The sequence below is a fragment of the Macaca thibetana genome, chromosome 8, assembly GCF_024542745.1.
Source record: "Macaca thibetana thibetana isolate TM-01 chromosome 8, ASM2454274v1, whole genome shotgun sequence".
Classification (NCBI taxonomy): Eukaryota; Metazoa; Chordata; class Mammalia; order Primates; family Cercopithecidae; genus Macaca; species Macaca thibetana.
In genome coordinates this window covers 77,873,481-77,889,629 of record NC_065585.1, presented here as the reverse complement: position 1 = coordinate 77,889,629, position 16,149 = coordinate 77,873,481, and the positions used below count along the sequence as shown (strand labels likewise).

General features: G+C 42.6%; 1 protein-coding gene across 12 annotated transcripts in view; it reads left to right on the top strand.

The window, feature by feature from the left end:
- SGK3 (serum/glucocorticoid regulated kinase family member 3) overlaps window positions 1-16,149 on the top strand; it is a 148,958-nt gene that overhangs the window by 51,579 nt on the left and 81,230 nt on the right. For 4 of the 12 annotated variants that reach the window (XM_050802040.1, XM_050802038.1, XM_050802036.1 and 1 more), the window contains exon 1: window positions 7,556-7,666. The exons of 5 other annotated variants lie outside the window; for them this stretch is intronic. The gene's annotated coding sequence lies outside the window, so the exon portion shown is untranslated. Of the gene's footprint in view, window positions 1-7,551; window positions 7,667-7,849; window positions 7,983-16,149 lie in introns of those variants that run through there. 3 more of the 12 variants (XM_050802030.1, XM_050802033.1, XM_050802039.1) reach the window with 2 other exon arrangements.

Below are 16,149 nucleotides of genomic sequence, written 5' to 3'. Positions count from 1 at the left end.
CATTTTTCCACAGCTCATCGATTCTCTTTACGTTTCTCTTTTTTTTGGTTTTTTGAAACAGAGTCTCACTCTGTTGCCCAGGCTAGAGTGCAGTGGCACAATCTCTGCTCACTGAAACCTCCGCCTCCTGGCTTCAAATGATTCTCATGCCTCAGACTCCCAAGTAGCTGGGACTACAGGTATGCACCACCATGCCCATCTAATTTTTGTATTTTTAGTAGAGATGGGATTTTGCCATGTTGGCCAGGCTGGTCTTGAACTCCAGGCCTCAAGTGATCCATCTGCCTCAGCCTCTCAAAATGCTGGGATTACAGGTGTGGGTTACTGCACCTGGCCTTAATTCTTTTTTCTATCTACATTTTAGAAAGTTTCTATTGCTGTCTTCAAGTTTACTAATCTTTTCTTCTGTAATGTCTAGTCTTCTGTTAATCCTATCCAGTGTATTTTCCACTTTAGAGATTATTGTTTTCATCTCTAAAAGTCGGATTTAGAAATGTTATACTTTCTTTGTCTCTACTTAACTTTTTGAATATATTACTATTGTTGTTATTATTATTTTGTAGAGATGGGATCTCCCTATGTTGCCCAAGCTGGTCTTGAACTCCTGAAATGAAGAGATCTTCTTACCTTGTCCTTTCAAAGTGGGATTACAGGCGTGAGCCACCAAGACCTGCCTACATTACCATTATAATAACTGTTTTAATGTCCTAGTCAGCTAATTCTAACATCTATGTCAGTTGCAGGTCAGTTTTAGTGATTACTTTTTTTTTTCTTTTTTTTTTGAGACGGAGTCTCGCTCTATTGCCCAGGCTGGAGTGCAGTGGGGCAATCTCCGCTCACTGCAAGCTCCACCTCCCGGGTTCACGCCATTCTCCTGCCTCAGCCTCCCTAGTATCTGGGACTAAAGGCGCCTACCGCCACGCCCAGCTAATTTTTTTGTATTTTCAGTAGAGACAGAGTTTCCCCATGTTCACCATGATGGTCTTGATCTCCTGACCTCATGATCCGCCCGCCTCAGCCTCACAAAGTGCTGAAGCGTGAGCCACCGCACCCGGCCCCTAGTGATTACTTTTTAATCTCATTATTGGTCATATTTTTCTGTTTCTTTGCATGCCTTGTAATACTGAATGCCACATATTCAATATTGAATGTCAGACATTGTGATTTTTTTCCTTGCTGGATGCTGGATATTTTTCTGTTCTTATAAATATGCCTGGATTTTAATTTGAGATAGAGTTAAATTACGAGGAAATAGTTCATAAATATGCCTGGATTTTAATTTGAGATAGAGGTAAATTACTAGGAAATAGTTCAATCCTTTCAGATCTTACTTCCATATTTTTTTTTTTTTTTTTTTTGGCAGGACTCAAGCAGTATTTATTCTAGGGCTAATTCCCCCCCAGTTTAAGTAAGGTAAGACTCTTCTTAGTATTCTACCTCCATTGAGTTAGGAGCGTTTCTAGTCTACCTGATGGGAACAGTCACTATTCCTGGCCCTCTGTGAGTTTCCAGTGGTATTCTGTCTAATGCTTTCATATGTTTTTTTCTTTGCTGTACTTTTTATAGTTTCTTCACATGCATGCACTGATCCGCATTGTCACATTCTCCGGGAGAACCTTCGGCAGGTCTCTAGGGTTCTCTGTGCACTTAACTTCCTCTTGTACACTGTCTTGTGAACTGTAACCATCTTGTTCTTCCTGGATTCATAGCCGAATCATCTCAACTCGGGGAGTCTGCTGGGCTCTCCTTCATTCCACTTCCTATGTCATGGTGTGTAAGGTATCTGAAAGTAGTAAGCTGGGGTAAACTTTGTTTGCTTAGGAATCATTTTCTTTCACTGCCTGATATCCAGTATCTTGAAAACAGATGTTTTATATATTTTGTCTGGCTCTTTTTCCTTTTTCCTTTTGGTTGGTTCAGGTGGGAGGGCCAATTTGGTCCTTATTACTCCATGTTGTCTGGATTCAGAAGTCCCCTAAGGCTTTACTCTTAATAGTCACTTCACGTTTTGAAGAGAGGTAGAGAAGAGTTCCAAGAGTCTATTACCAATAGCCTCTGGTACAACCCACTCTATAGATGAAGTGTGATTATTATTTAGTCTATTTAATACTTCTTAAATCTCTAGAACATTATAAAGGTTTGCTGTGACTAGTGATTTATAGATTGTTTGGGACAGACTTTAGAACTCTGGGGCCTCCCTGAAATGTGCCGTTGACATTTTCAAAACACAAGGGACCATTGATAGATTGCAAATCAGTTTTTTTTTTTTTTTTTTTTTTTTTTTTTGAGACGGAGTCTCGCTCTGTCGCCCAGGCTGGAGTGCAGTGGCCGGATCTCAGCTCACTGCAAGCTCCGCCTCCCGGGTTCACGCCATTCTCCTGCCTCAGCCTCCCGAGTAGCTGGGACTACAGGTGCCCGCCACCTCGCCCGGCTAGTTTTTTGTATTTTTTAGTAGAGACGGGGTTTCACCGTGTTAGCCAGGATAGTCTCGATCTCCTGACCTCGTGATCCACCCGTCTCGGCCTCCCAAAGTGCTGGGATTACAGGCTTGAGCCACCGCGCCCGGCCACAAATCAGTTTTTACTTTTACTTGGTAGTCATTCTGCAAACTGGGTTCTGTTTCTATTTTACCGTCTGGGTAAGGTTGCAGTTAAGGAAAATTTACTCTCTAAAGACCTTAATGGTACATAGAGCTTGCTAACATAGAGAATTTGCTGTGATGCAAGGGTTTATTTCTAGAACACTGAAAACCTTTCTAGTCCAACTCCAAGAAATGCTGTGTGATTCTTTTTCACTTATTCTTGAGGATTTCTTTGAAATTAAAAGAGGAGCCGGGTGCAGTGGCTCATGCCTGTAATCCCAGCACTTTGGGAGGCTGAGGTGGGTGGATTACGAGGTCAGGAGTTTGAGACCAGCCTGACTAACATGGAGAAACCCCATCTCTACTAAAATAAAATTAGCTGGGCGTGGTGGTGCGTGCTTGTAATCCCAGCTACTTGGGAGGCTGAGGCAGGAGAATCACTTGAACCTGGGAGGTGGAGGTTGCAGCGAGCCGAGCTCACACCATTGCACTCCAGCCTGGGCAACAAGAGCGAAACTCTTGTCTCAAAAAAAAAAAAAAAAAGAGGAAGCTCTCACTATCTTATTTCCATGAAAAAGAAAAGACCAGTGTTTTAGTATTTAGTGAAGGAGAGAGAGGACTTAAGGAAAGTTGAAAATAATCATGGACTGATTAATATATTTTTAAGCATTTACTATGGGTATACCACTTGTTTGGGCAATGAGGTGAAGAAGAGTGGGTAGGTTACTTTTTATTTACCTCCATGAATCTCAAAGACTTAGTCTTCCAAAAAAGTCTTATCATTTACTTTTCAATTTTTATGAATCAGTCACATGTAACTGCCAATCAAAGCATTTGGTTAGCATGAAGTAACTGGTGTTACTTCAGTATCATAATATTTCAGAGAAAAACAGAATCTTGCTGTTATAGGTAATCTGAACAGCCTAATTATGGATGACTCTATAATTTCTTTTTGCCTTCTTAAGATATTGGATTTTTTTTTTTCTTGAGACAGGAGTCTTGCTGTGTTGCCCAGGCTGGAGTGCAGTGGCACGATCTCACCTCACTGCAAGCTCCCCCTGCTGGGTTCACGCCATTCTCCTGCCTCAGCCTCCTGAGTAGCTGGGATTACAGACATCCGCCACTACGCCCGGCTAATTTTTTTTTTTTTTTTTTTGAGACACAGTCTCGCTCTGTCGCCCAGGCTGGAGTACAGTGGGGCAATCTCGGCTCACTGCAATCTCTGCCTCCCAGGTTCATGCCATTCTCCTGTCTCAGCCTCCCGAGTAGCTGGGACTACAGGCGCCCCCCCACCACGCCCAGCTAATTTTTTTTGTATTTTTTTAGTAGAGACGGGGTTATCACCATGTTAGCCAGGATGATCTCGATCTCCTGACCTTGTGATTAGCCCGCCTCGGCCTCCCAAAGTGCTGGGATTACAGGAATGAGCCACAGCGCCCAGCCTCAAGATATTGAAAACTTTTATTCCTGGTTGACTGGGGCCTGGGGACATCTAGTAAATAGTTTTAAGTTGGCTGGGTGTGGTGGCTCATACCTGTAATCCCAGCACTTTGGGAGGCTGAGGCCAGCAAATCACTTGAGGTCAGAAGTTTGAGATCAGCCTGGCCAACATCATGAAACATCACCTCTAGTAAGAATACAAAAATTAGCCAGGCGTGATAGTGCATTCCTGTAATCCCAGCTACTCGGGAGGCTGAGGCAGCAGAATTGGTTGAGCCTGGGAGGTAGAGGTTGCAGGGAGCCAAGATTGCGCCACTGCACTCTAGCCTGAGTGACAGAGCGAGACTCTGTCTCAAAAAAAAAAGGTTTAAAGTTTAGTTTTAGAGATAAATATTCTTTTTTGTTTGTTTTGAGACAGGCTTTCCCTCTGTCACCCAAGCTGGAGTGCAATGGTGCAATCATGACTCACTGTAGCCTTGACCACCTGGGCTCAAGTGATCTTCTCACTTAAGCCTCATAAGTAGCTGGGACTAATTAGCCAGGGACCATGCCTGGTTAATTTTTTATAGAGATGGGATCTCGCTGTATTGCTGCAGCTACTCTGGAACACCAGGGCTCAAGAAATCCTCCCGTCTTGGCCTCCCAAAGTACTGGGATTACAGGCATGAGCCACTGTGCCCAGCAAGATAAATATTCTTTTTTTTTTTTTTTTTTTTTTTTGAGGCAGGGTCTCACTCTGTCACCCAGGCTGGAGTGCAGTGGCGTAATCTCGGCTCACTGCAGCCTGTACCTTCTAGGATCAAGCGATCCTCCTATCTCAGCCTCCCAAGTAGCTGGGACTACAGACGTGCACCACTACACCTGGCTCATTTTTTTTTTTGAGACAGAGTCTCGCTCTGTTGCCCAGGCTGGAGTGCAGTGGCATGATCTCGGCTCACTGCAAGCTCTGCTTCCTGGGTTCATGCCATTCTCCTGCCTCAGCCTCCTGAGTAGCTGGGACTACAGGTGCCTGCCACCACGCCCGGCTGATTTTTTTGTATTTTTAGTAGAGACGGGGTTTCACCATGTTCACCTGGCTAATTTTTAAATTTTTTTGTAGAGATGGAGTTTCACCATGTTGCTCAGGCTGGTCTCAAACTCCACTCTTGAGCTCAAGTGATCTGCCTGCCTTGGCCTCCCAAAGTGCTGGGATTACAGGTGTGAGCCACCATAACTGGCTTGAAATAAAGATTCTAAATAGCAGAAAACAAAACAAAGTAGCCCTGCTACATGCTAACGTGAGTGGTGCAGATCCTAAGTATTATAGCATTTTATTGCATAGAGACGTCCCTGAGCTGGGCTATTGTAGTCAAGACAGGTAGCTAGGACTGAGAAGAGGGTATTCCAGCTGGGAGGCAGTGGGTTTGCATGTACAGTGGCAGGGATGTTAGCTATAAGTCGTGGATTCTGTACGTTGAGGAGACAGTCTGTCAAACAGCTGAGTACACAAGAGTGAGTTGGAGATTAGGTGGGAAATGTAGGTTAGGATCAGATCAAACACCCTGAGTTCTTTGAATCTGTTCTTTATACAGAGATGGCAGTGAAAATGGAAGAGTCATTGAAGAGACTCTGTAAAGGAGAAAGCCAAGGACCTGGTGACCAAACGTGAGGACTGAGAGGGAAGAGTCAAAGGTTTTGAGTTAGGGCAAGAACGATACAGTATTACCCCCTTAGCCAAGGGGGTACCTTCTAAAACTCCCAGTGGTTCCCTGAAACTGCGGATAGTACTGAACCGCAATCTAAACTGTTTTTTTCCTATATATACATGCCTACAATAATGTTTACTCTCTAAATTAGGCACAGTAAGAGATTAACTACCATAACTAATAATAAAATACAATTATAACAATATGTCAGCATTGCAACTCTTGCACTTTGGGGCCATCATGAAGTAAAATAAGGGTTCCTTGAACACAAGCACTGTGACACCTCTACAGCCAACCTGATGATAGAGATGCCTACTAAGTGACTAGCAGGTGGTTAACATCTGCAGCATGGACAAACTGGACAGAGGGAGGCTTCACATTGAAGGTAGGTGGATTGGGATAGCGTGAGATTCTATCACACTGCTCAGAACAGCATACCATTTACAACTTATTGTTTATTTCTAGAATTTTCCATTTAATTTTTTCAGACTGTGGGTCAAAAAAAGAAAAGGGAAACTGTTGATAAGGGTATGTGTCAGGGACTGGTGTACTATTATTATTACAAACAGGAAAGTCGGAAGGGAGAGGTCGAATGAAGTGATTCCAGAGATCCCTGAAGCTTTTTCTAAAAATTTCCAATTTCTCTGAGTAACTCCTGACTAGACAATACTTCCCTGCATTCTTTCCCCTCTCCTATGAGTAGAGCCTGGCAGGACAAACTCTAGAGTATGAGAGGGCATTTGGAGCCCATGAGGTCACCAGGCTAAATCCCCTCATTTTACTGATAAGCAAATTGAGGACTTCGGATATTGTGGCTTCCCTTAAGGCTACAGAGCTAGGCTGGCCTCTTGGCATTATTTTCTGAAATTCTTGTAATAAAGGTTACTGTATATCAATCCTGCTTACTGGCAAAGTGAGCCCTTTGTTTCCCTGCCATATTCATTAGTTATATTATTTTTATTTTAGAAACAGGGTCTTGCTATGCAGGTCCAGGCTGGCCTAGAACTCCTGGGCTCAAGTGATTCTCCTGCCTCAGCCCCTGGAGTAGCTGGGACTGTAGGAACTGTGCCCGACTCAGTTATTGGCTTAATGCCTCAAGCCGTTTTTCACCGTCCAGACTCAGATGCATTAATAATTAAAACAAGTCGTTTTGAGGATTCTGGTTTTCCTTTATCTGTACACCGAGACGCAAACCTTAGAGTAGCACACTACGGACATTCATGCCAAACCCGGCCGCGTCTGCTCTCTCGTGATGCGCCTGAACTGTTTGAAGCGAACGGGATTGATTAACAATTTATGAAGGGAATGGGATTAATTAACAATTTAAGCTCGAGGATTCTTACTGGGAGCCGACTCCCCAGGTTTTGAAGTAAAGGATGTGTGGTGGAGACTAGTAAAGGAATTGCTTCCTTTCTTTGCTCCTCTGAATCCCATTCCCAACGACGTCTCACGCCTGGAGCCCTCAATTGGTGTGTGACTCCTACACCGCCCGAGGAAAATGAGATTATGCCAATGTCTTGAATGAGCGCGGTTGTTTTGAGGTCTACACTTTAGCGGGAACCTGGGGAGAGTGCCTTCTTATTCCCCGACCCCGCCCAAGGCTCTCTTCACTTTCCCCGCGGGGGTCCTCTCGTTTTCTCTCTCCCATCCGCTGGATTCCCGCCTTTCCTCCCCCGCATATTTACTTAAGGCCCAGGGGTTGCACCCCGCCCGCTGCTCCTTCGGGGGCGCGGTCGAAGAGCTCCGAGGGCGGGGCTGATCGAGCCTATATTCGGGCGTGGCCGGCGGTGATTGGTGAGGGCGGGGCCTGCCGCAGGGGGCGGGGCCTACAGGTTTGGCCCCCGCAGGGAGCGCAGCCGGCGCCGCTGGGAGGTGGTGGCACGACGCAGGTCCTGGCCGAGTGTGGCGCAGCAGTGGCGGTGCTTCCCGTTCGCCACGCGCCGGGGGTGGGTCCCCGAAGGTAAGCGTGTGGCTCATCGAGCTTGCGCGAGGAAGCCTGGCGGAGAACAGCCCGGGCACTGCGCGGGCCAGGTGGAGGGACCCCGGGGGCGCGGGAGGCAGGTGTGGTGTGACGGGCCCCAGTGCCGTTTCCGCGCCCATCAGGAGCGCGGGGCGGGGCGCGCGGGTGGCCCCTCCTGTGAACCCCTGAGAGGAGACGCCGGTTCCACACCCAGGCATGCTGCGGCTTCGCAGCACTCATTCACTGCACTTGGTCCGAGACAGGAAATGTTTGAGTTGTTCCACACACATCCCCTCTAAATGTCGAGAAGTCTCAGGTACTGTCAAGTTTGTATATCTTTAAAATATATTTATAGTTTGTGGTTCAGGACAGGAGGAGAAACCCGATAGTGAGTTTGCAGTGGGGCTTTACTTTTACTTTGTGTTATTCAGTTTGTAAGGAAGGTGTAGTAGAAACGGGACTGTTACTTAAACATGGACAGCAGGGGTTACATAGGGAGTGTATCTTGGAGATGAAGCACGCAGACTTTGGAGCTGGAGTCATGGTTTTGAATCTATTTATTAACTGAGAAAACTTGGGCAATTTGGTTAGCTTTTCTATGCCTTAGTTTTAGCGTATGTAAAATGGAGATAATGATAGTTCCAAACTTACAGCAGTTTTTGAAGATTAAATGAGTTAATACCTGGCTCATAGTCCACAATAAACTTTGGCTGTTTTCTTTATTATGCATTCAGATGAGCATTAATGTCAAGAATTGCCATCACCAGATATACGTGCTTGCTTTCCTCAGAGCTGTTGCTAGAAATGCTTGGGGATTCCTTTGGAACAGTTTTCTTAGACCAAGTTTCACAAGAAAAGGTCTCTTTTCTTTCACTAGGGGTGTTACCTGATGTGATCATCCACCTTGTTCCAAATCACATCCACAGAAACCTCAGAGTCTTGAAGGCTGTTCTAAAACAGGGATGAAAAAAGAGGCAGCGCCTTTACGGTGAATGTAGCCTCATTTTAAGCACCAAGTTCAGGCGGGTTTGTTTAAAAGCAGTTCATATTGCTTTATACAGAACATTTAAGTTGTGTTATTTTGGGTGGATGCTTATTTGTACTATTATTGCAAACCTAAGTAAAACAGAGCACCCCCAATACATAAATAAACATCATAGGAACCGTAGCTTGCTGCAGGGAATCTCAGAATTGAAAGGAATCTGAAAAATCAGACCAGCTGGTCTTTACAGATAAGGATGAGGCCAAAGACTCAGAACCAATAAATGGCGGAGCTTAGGCTAGAATTCAGCTCTGCTGATCAACAAAGTATAAAATCAAATGATGATATTATTTCTAGTTTTGATGATAGTTACTATCTTTATTTTTGACAGTTTTATGGTGCTGTGAATGGCTTTCCTCTCCAGCAGTATCCTGCTTGGTAGCTTAATTGCATGATTCATAATCTTTCTTCAGTACCTTTGATTTAAATCACAAGTCTCAAAGTTGCTACATTAATTATTGCTTTGAGAACAAGATGATTGTCGTCTTAAGCTTTGTACAAACATGTTCTAATGTGCTTTGGTTTTGTCCTTTTAAAATGCAGTCCTCTTCTCCCATGTAGGGAATGTAAACAGCCAGTATAAACAAATTGACCCACTAGGCAGTTTTTTATCGCCGTTTTATTGGTGAAGTTTTCTTGATTGGGTAGGATAGAGTCAGGAAGTGGAACCCTGAATGCTCGCCCAAGGAAATAGGACTGGGTCCCAAAGAGGTATGTCGCAATGTGGCTGCTAACTTCAAAAGCATTGTGGAGTGAAATTATTTTAAGCTATTGTTTTGTTAGTTGCTGACTCTTCCCCAGCTCTTTGTATAGCTCACTCCTTCACCTCTGGGTGTTTGTTTAGATGTTACCTTCCTATTTAAAATTGCATACAACACCACACTTATATATTGACCTGTTTATTTACTTATTTATTATCTGTTGTCTGACGAGCGTAAGTTCCATGTGGGTAAAGTTGTTTGCCAGTTGTGTTCACTGTTGTATCCTAAATGCTTGAAAATAGTGCCCGGCACACAGAGGTACCAAATTCATGGATCTGATGCGGACATTTCCAACAAGACTAGTAATTAGTTAAGCTAATTCACTGTCATTTTGCCCTATTTTCCCTTCCTTCCATTTTATTTATTCCTAGTTACCCAGAAATAACATCTTGAGGCAATGTTAATTCTTTCTTTTACCTTTGTACCCCACATGCAAATAGCTACCAAGTTATTTCATCTGTCACTTTTTTTTTGCAAACCTGCCTCTCCTGTTGTTGCCAAGCCCATTTCTTCATTCCCTTCCATTTGACACCTACAGCACTGCAGTTCCCTTTTCAAGTGCCTTCACATCCTTACCTGCAGAATGAAATCCAGAGTGAAAAACCTGACATTCAGAATTCCCTCCAACATGATTTCAAGCCCACTTTTACAGTCTGTATCTCCTATAGATGAAGAGAGTGAGTTCCAGTTTAGATTTGTAAATATGACAGTAGAATAAGGCTTTAAATGGTGATGCCCTATAAAATCCCAAGATGAGTGTTGCTTCATGACAGTTTCTCTTTCTGTTTTTATTGATGAGTTGATCTTTTTCTCCGACGTGGGCGGGGATTTAGACATAGTGGACTAGTGGCTGTTCCCTGTTTCTAGTAAGAACTTCTGCTGCCCTTTCTGTTTTGAGTTCCCATTCTTCAAACCCCCCTCACATGCGGCCCCTGCCACCCCCTACCAAATATCTAGGTAAGTTCAGTTGGAAGTGGCTTTTTCTTCCTCTGAGTGCTGGTGACTTTCGTAGAGAATTTAGCACAGTCTACTTTGAATTCGAAATCTTAGGGCATTGGTCTTTTCTTTATTTTTTTCATGTCCTGGAGGACAAGAAGCATGCACACACACATTTCAGTTTCTTTTAAAGGAAAAATAAGACCCACACCTACTTATCTGCTTCTTTTTTTTTTTCTTTTTTTTCTTTTTTTTTGAGATGGAGTCTTCACTCTGTCGCCCAGACTGGAGTGCAGTGGCGCGATCTCAGCACTCTGCTCCCTCTGCCTGCCGGGTTTACGCCATTCTCCTGCCGCAGCCTCCCGAGTAGCTGGGACTACAGGTGCCCGCCACCACGCCCGGCTAATTTTTTGTATTTTTAGTAGAGGCAGGGTTTCACCGTGTTAGCCAGGATGGTCTCGATCTCCTGACCTCATGATCCTTCCACCTCAGCCTTCCAAAGTGCTGGGATTACAGGCGTGAGCCACCGCGCCCAGCCTCTTAACTTTTTTAAATAAACATGAACTTAAAATTATATCAAACAGAACTTTAAATCGTTAAATATTGAGCTTCAACAATTATTTCTACAGTATAGACAAATGAAGAAGATAACAAGGAAAATGTCAGTACTAAGTAAAAAGATTCAAATGAAGACACTGAGGTCTGGATTTATAGAGGGGAGTGGGTGTAGGGAGAGCAGCATATCCAAAACGCATGTGGATGGACAGGCAGATGTTTTTAAAAGTACACAGTAAATTCGGAAAACCATCAGGAGAGGACAACTTTATGGAGCAATATCTGCAGCTTAGGATTTTGTGGAGTCTTATTCCTAAAATATATTTTGTTTTTTTATCTCTAGGCACATGTAATACTGTTTCTTTGCTTTGTTTCTGTACAAGATAGGACTGAAGATTCTCTTTCTCTCTGGTCTGCAGAAAGTAATTTACTTTCTTTCCTTTCATTGTTTGATCTTAAAAAAAAAGTTCATACCTTTTTCCTGATTGTCCTGGATATGTGGAGAAAGGTATATATGCCAGAAGTTTTTAGTCCTTCAGAAAAAGGTGGTAGATATGAGATACTTGAGTTTACTATTGTTGAAGTTCACAATTTTACTAAGTTTGATATCAGCATTTAACACATTTTGCGGAATTTTATATTACAAGCATATCCTTGCACATATTCCAGTTGAGTCAATGATTTTATTTTACTTGTGACTCTTTCAGATTAAAACTTTACTCAAGAGCTTGTGTAAATGTTTCTGTCACTTAATTTTATCTTTTCTCCTGTGGCCTTCCAAACCTTAACTGAAGTTTTTCCATTCTAGGGCATACATTAACTTGTTTTCATTCAGGTGCTTATAGATATAGGTCTAAATTTATTTTACTATTCCTAGGATGAAGCAGCAGTTTCTATAGTTAGATAGGGGGGCAATATATATATACACATTTTATATATATACATTTTATACATATACACATTTTATACATATGTATGTATAAAATTAGGGATATATATGTGCCCTAATTTTTGAAATGTTAAAATATTAAAGTAAAATTCTGCATGTTGTCTTTACTAATAACATAGCCACTGTAAGGTCAGGATTTGAAATTAAGTAGTGTAATTTAAATAAGTATTATAATTTAAATATGCAATTGGTTGTAATTTTTGTGCTTTGGGAAGTTTTTAGTAATGTGATAATAGTTTCAGTGTCAGAAGAATTTGGAAAGCAAATATTTACTTTACAGTAAAGTTTCCTTTATCACACTGCATAAGCATCTGTGTTTATCCTGAGATCTCCTTGATTTTATAAAGCCTTAGTTAAGTGTATTATCAGATAGAATCATTCATAAAAATAATAAAAAATGAGGGTACAGATGCTGATATACCCCCAGCACATGGTAAATACTACGTATCATTAAATAGTAAATCTATGTTTTAAGGGAGGATTTTACTAAGATATAGCATATTAGTACATATTTGGAGTGATCCAGTGAAGAGGCAGAAATTGATGATTCAGGAGATTGATGAAGGAATAATGAGGCATTGGTCACTGAAGATTTCACTAGCACACTTTGGCAAGTTGGAATTTCTAAATGTCTCTCTCCACCTGTTTAATAAATCAATGAAAGGTTTTATTAGGGCCTTCTAAGTGTATGGCAGTCAATAAGTCACAGTCCCTACACCCTAGTCAGGGAGGCTCTCAATAAGCAAGCAACTGCAATCCTAGTTGCAATCCATAAATGCTGAAATGGAAATAAACAACATGATGAGGGAAGATTAACTTGGGGAGGGAGCACATTAGGGTGACCGTGAAGTTTGTTGGAAGAAGTGACTTTTGAACAAGGCGTTGGTGTGAAGAGCTGATGAGAGAGTGTCCCAAACAGAGGGGCCACTGGTACAAGAGACGAGATGGGAAAGGGCTTGGAACGTGTGCGAAATACGAAGGAGGTTGTTCTGGCGTGTGTCTAGTGAACACAGAGGCCAGAGGCCCTTGTGGGTACAGCTGGAGACTTATGCAGAGTAACATTAGGCCCTGTGAGGGATTGTAGTCTGTCAGCAATAATCCACAGTTTGGATTTTATTCTAAGGGTGGTGGGAAGCCGTGGAAAGGGGTTAGGCAAGCAGTGAAATGATCAGATTTACAGTGATAAAAATAAATTGGTCTGGCTACTGGGGAGAAGATGGATTGGAGGGAGTTTAGAATGGAAGCAGAGAGCAGGTTGGAGGTTCTCCCAAGAGACTCTATGAGACATGATGGTGATTTTTGTCTTTTTGGGTGTTGTTTTGTTGGGCCTGGACAATCTGAATTCTGCCAACCTCTTCAGTTCAGAACCAGCTTGACCCCAGGCCCCATCACTCTGCCAGTCACCACAGTCCTCTAGGAATTTGCCTTGGGAGTATTGTATGTTCACATTTGCCTGTAAGATATGCTTGGAGTGTGCCTACAAATGGAAAAACTTGGGAGTTTTGGAATAGAGCAGGCATTCTGGTGGTTGAGAACCCAAGATAGTGACCTTGGGAGGCTGAGAACGATAGGACAGCCTTGCTGCCACAGCTACCATCTCTACTAGTCAGTTCTGGACCAAGTAGAGGGACATGGCATGGCTGGAGTAAATTTAGGACCTTCCTCCTATCCTAGCAGTATTTTGTTTTGTTTGGTTTCTTGAAGAGACGGGATCTAGCTCTGTCACTCAGGATGGGAGTGCATTGCTGCAATCATAGCTCACTGCAGCCTGAAACTCCTGGGCTCAAGCTATCATCCGGCCTCAGCCTCCTGAATAATTGGGATTAGAAGCATGAGACACCATGCCTGGTTTATTTTAACAGTTTTATCCTATATGGAGAAAACAAAGGGCTGTCAGTGGTTACTTCCACTTCCTCACCCAGGCCCTTTTCTAAATGTTTGTAATAAAATGGAGCTGGCTCATGTGACTTTAGTTGAGCTTCTTGGACACTCTTCTCAAGTTGTTGGTGCACAACACTCTTCTTCAATACTGTTTTAGTGCCAACATTGGCTATTTTGCATGTACTTTATTTTTAATTCATATATCACTTTTATCAAGAATCGGATAAATAAAAGGTGCTTAAATAGAGATGTAGTAAACCTAGGAAAAACTGGGACTGCTTTGTGATTACAGAATGTTGGAAAAATCAAAGATGGGGGTGGAGTGGGAATTAGAGGAAGGATGTATCAGTAAGAAAGGAAAACAGGAAAAGTTGTAACTGATTCATCATGTGATGTGTGAGGGGAGGGGAGGGGAGAAGGTTACTATGTATCTTTCATTGGTAGAGCCTGTTGACTTTTTAAAAAATCTGTTCTGCAGTGAATTTAATTTACAGATGTGACAAAGATGTCCTTTGTTTCTGTTGAAACATTTGGGATGTGTTTGGAGCTAGTGTCCTGAGAGGCAGAAATAAACATACACAGACTATATATACTCTTACAGTAGACTTTCAGTAAAGTAAGTAGTTAGTTTGGGGTTAGAATTTGCTGGGAAGGTGCTTTTAATGTAATTTAAAATGAAACCTATTCATAGGGTCTATTCCCTTCTCAGAAATAGTCCCATCCCAATTCCTTTTTTTATTTACTGGGTCAGTTCCCCTTGCCACGCCCAGGGTTTGTGTATGGTTTTTTTTTTTTTTTTACTTTTTTTTCATAGCTAAATTAGGAAAGTACAGAGTTCCCCATATATCTGTGTCGCCACACATGTACAGCACCCCCAGTTGTCAATATCCCCCACCAGAGTGGTACATATGTTATAATCGGTGAACCTACGTTAACACATCGTAATAACCCAAAGTCCATAGATTCCATTAGGGTTCACTCTTGGTGTTGTACATTCTGTGGGTTTGGACAAATGTATAATGACATGTGTCCATCATTACAGTGTCACAGAGTATTTTCACTGCCTTAAAAATCCTCTGTCTAGTCATCGTTTCACCCTGTGTCCCAGCCCCTGGCAGCTGTTGATCTTTTTACTGTTTTCATAGTTTTGCCTTTTCTAGAATATCGTATAATTGGAATCATGCAGTATGCAGCCTTTTCAGATTGGCGTCTTTCACATAATGATACACATTTAAGATTTCTCCATGTCTTCGTATGGCTGGATAGCTTATTTCTTTTTAGCACTGAAAAATATTTCATTGTCTGGATGTACTACAGTGTATTAATCTATTCACCTATAGTAGGGCATCTTGGTTGCTTCCAAGTTTTGGCAATTATGAATAAAGTTGCTAGAGACATCCATTTACAGGTTTTTGTGTGCAGGTAGTGTTTAGCTTCTTTGGGTAAATATCAAGGAGTGCAACTTCTGGATTGTATAGTAAGAATATGTTTAGTTTTGTAAGAAACGGCCAAACTGCCAGAGTGGCTGTACCATTTTTGATTCCTACCAACAGTGAATGAGAGTTCCTGCTGTTCCCTATCCTCACCAGCATGTGGTGTTGTCAGTGGTCTGGATTCTGACCATTTCTGAAAAGTATGTAATGGTATCTCATTTTAATTTGCATTTCCTGGTGACATGATGTGGAATATGCTTATTTGCATTTGCCATCTGTATATCTTCTTTGGTGAGATGTCTGTTAAGGTATTTTGTCCATATTTTAATCAGATTGTTTTCTTGTTTTTTAAAGAGTTCTTTGTATATTTTAGATAACAGTCCTTTATTGGCTGAATCTTTTGCAAATGTTTTCTTTTTTTTTTTTTTTTTTTTTTTGAGAAGGAGTCTCGCTCTGTCAAGGCTGGACTGCAGGCTCTGCCTCCCGGGTTCACGCCATTCTCCTGCCTCAGCCTCTGGAGTAGCTGGGACTACAGGCACCCCCCACCATGTCCAGCTAATTTTTTTGTATTTTTAGTAGAGACGGGGTTTCACCGTGTTAGCCAGGATGGTCTCGACCTCCTGACCTTAAGATCCACCCGCCTCGGCCTCCCAGAGTGCTGGGATTACAGGTGTGAGCCACGATGCCTGGCCTATTTTTGTTTTTTAAGATAGGGTCTTACTCTGGCACCCGGCCTGGAGTGCAGTGATGCGATCTTGACTCACTGCAACCTTCACCTCCTGGGCTCAAGCGATTCTCCCACCTCAGCCTCCTGAGTGGCTGGGATTACAGGTGCATACCATCATGCTAGGCTAGTGTGTGTGTGTGTGTGTGTGTGTGTGTGTGTTTAGGAATTTTATAGTTTTGTTGTTGTTGTTGTTTGTTTG